Source organism: Polyergus mexicanus, unplaced genomic scaffold (assembly GCF_030449975.1).
Source record: "Polyergus mexicanus isolate NDT 795.1 unplaced genomic scaffold, iyPolMexi1.0 SCAF_18, whole genome shotgun sequence".
In the NCBI taxonomy this organism is placed as follows: Eukaryota; Metazoa; Arthropoda; class Insecta; order Hymenoptera; family Formicidae; genus Polyergus; species Polyergus mexicanus.
In genome coordinates, this window is record NW_027223338.1 from 4,421,485 (window position 1) to 4,424,912 (window position 3,428).

The window sequence follows — 3,428 nt, forward strand, 5'->3', positions numbered from 1 at the left end:
GGTCGGATTCGCAAATCGAAGAGAAACGCAAAAATCCAACCAAACGCGGGTAAACCTTCGGAAAATCCATCTATATGAGATAATAGGTAAGAATACCCAATTCTTATGTATTTTTGCCTCCTGAACACGAATATGAAACTTAAAAATGGCGGTCGGATTCGCAAATCGAAGAGAAACGCAAAAATCCAACCAAACGCGGGTAAACCTTCGGAAAATCCATCTATATGAGATAATAGGTAAGAATACCCAATTCTTATGTATTTTTTTGCCTCCTGAACACGAATATGAAACTTAAAAATGGCGGTCGGATTCGCAAATCGAAGAGAAACGCGAAAATCCAACCAAACGCGGGTAAACCTTCGGAAAATCCATCTATATGAGATAATAGGTAAGAATATCCAATTCTTATGTATTTTTGCCTCCTGAACACGAATATGAAACTTAAAAATGGCGGTCGGATTCGCAAATCGAAGAGAAACGCAAAAATCCAACCAAACGCGGGTAAACCTTCGGAAAATCCATCTATATGAGATAATAGGTAAGAATACCCAATTCTTATGTATTTTTGCCTCCTGAACACGAATATGAAACTTAAAAATGGCGGTCGGATTCGCAAATCGAAGAGAAACGCAAAAATCCAACCAAACGCGGGTAAACCTTCGGAAAATCCATCTATATGAGATAATAGGTAAGAATACCCAATTCTTATGTATTTTTTTGCCTCCTGAACACGAATATGAAACTTAAAAATGGCGGTCGGATTCGCAAATCGAAGAGAAACGCGAAAATCCAACCAAACGCGGGTAAACCTTCGGAAAATCCATCTATATGAGATAATAGGTAAGAATATCCAATTCTTATGTATTTTTGCCTCCTGAACACGAATATGAAACTTAAAAAAGGCGGTCGGATTCGCAAATCGAAGAGAAACGCAAAAATCCAACCAAACGCGGGTAAACCTTCGGAAAATCCATCTATATGAGATAATAGGTAAGAATACCCAATTCTTATGTATTTTTGCCTCCTGAACACGAATATGAAACTTAAAAATGGCGGTCGGACTCGCAAATCGAAGAGAAACGCAAAAATCCAACCAAACGAAAATTCAACCCATGTCCGAGGGATGCATTTTTATTAATAATAATTCACCCCTGGGATATAGGTTTGGATTAGGTTATATCTTTCGGAAGTGGAGACCCTCCGTAGGGGGGGGGGGCGGAACCCACTGTGTCCACTCGTCGTATTTTCTTTATGAATGAGATCGTTTGAACTATCTGAAAAGTGTCAGCTTTAGAACTCTGTTTTAAACATGAATTTGTATGGCATATCTGGAATACGCGCAACGCGATATAACGAATGCATACCTCCTTTGATACTTTTGGTCGAGTATTCTGTTTCACGAGAGACAGTGAAAGAGAGGAATGGGAGGGAAGACAGAGTTGATTAGCTCCAATTCTGTCACATACGACGCAGGTGCAATTGCAAGAGAGCGCAGTATCATGCAGCAGCACACCTCCTGTTTCACGAATCCGTGTATAAGATCAAGGTCGACAGTTTCATGGGTAAATGTCCTCGAGTGTCCTTGAGTCGGTGCGCAACGCGCATCATAGACGATTCCTCGCGCTCTTATCGGCCATTATAATGTCCCTCCTCCGTACAACCTCCTGACAATGTACCTATATACGGTGCAATAGTATACGTCGCCGCACCGCGTTCAGGACCACCGGTATATCCAATATCTGTGGTATATATGATTACAATCGTAAGGATTTGCAATGCTTAGAACGATGGTTCGCCCGAGAGTTATTTGAGAGGAATATTACGGCCTGTGTAAAATTCCATAATTATTATTACATGGAATGTCCAATGAGATTTGTGGCCTGAATGATAAATTTCTTGATGAATTTGGAATCGATTTTTCCTTGACAAAAATGAAATGCCAGTAGTCTTATAGAATTATCAGTGAGATAAAAAAAAAAATCTCACAAAATTAGTTTTAAAGAAGTAGACAGATAACAAAATCATATATTTAATTTAAAATGGACATTTTTTTAAATAGAATTTTCTTTGAGGTTTAGTTACAAATATATGTAATGTCGAAAATTGGAGAATTGTATAAAAAATAAATTTCTCTTTTTTTAATATTCGGTAATTTAAAAAAAATGGACTTAGGATTTATTATATAATTAAAATAATTACCCAGAATTATTATCATTAAAATAAGTCGTGAAACACTTTATATATCTCGAAAGATATCTCTATCAACAATCAATTACATTATTTATTTGATTAATTTATCATTAATGCCTCTTTATTTAATAGAGACTCTATTGTGAAAATATGAAATATGTAATTCTAGAAGATGACACAGGAAAATTTGAAAATAGGACATCTATTGTTTAAAAAAACTTAGAAATTTTAGAGAATTTTTTCTTTAAAGTCAGAAAAGTTTGAAAAGCTAGAAAATTCTTATTTTATTGGAATTCCCAGGAAATTAAAAAAAAACTGTTTGATAATTTTTACTGCAAGTAAAGTCTTCATACATATATGTCGATCAATCAAGTTAGCAAGCAGTAATAATACAACGGCACACATCTGCATATAACTCGTTTTGCAGGATACAAAGTCTTTTCTATATTATTATAATCTATACACTAACATTCAAAACTTAAGTGCATCTTTATTTTTCCTTTGTGATCGTATTAGTAGAGAAAACATTTCAAAAAAACGATGAACGAAGTAATTTCAAAATTGCATCTAAAAATTGTCTAATTTTACTTGAAATTATGAACAAAAATACTCGAAAAATTAGGGAAATTTTAAGACATTTTTTAAATAAGATTTGGATAGATATCTTGGTAACAATATACAGTGGAAGCAGAGCTTTTTACGAATAAAGGAGAGAGAAATCAATAATAATTATTATTTGTTGATGTGTGTACGTTATGTTGCGTGGTTTTAATACCGCATGCGGAACAATATCGCGACTGGATCGAAACTCCAGTGATCCGCATAATTTTACCTTAAGAATCTCTCTCTTAGAAGGAGTTGGCACCAAGCGAAGTCGCGAGAGATATCGTGGGGCGGCGCGGCGAAGGGTATCAAGCGAGAGATGAAACGAAGGAGAGTGGGCTGCTGCGACGAAGGCAGGCGAAAGTCGACGGACGGCATGCCATCACCACTCTTATGTTCTCCTTCTCCCTTTTCTGCTGAGCAAGTTCCTGAGCATTCAGTTTTCTCACTTACTCCGTCTAGCAACTTTTACACGCGCAAGCCAGCTTCCCACCCGTACGTTTACCTCCCTCTCTCTCTCTCTCTCTCCCTTCCTGCGCCCACGTACAGGAGAAAGAGAGAGAGAGAGAGAGAGAGAGAGAGTTGCCAAGAGCTGCGGAGAACTTGCAAATGCCAGTGATTCGACACGACTTGGA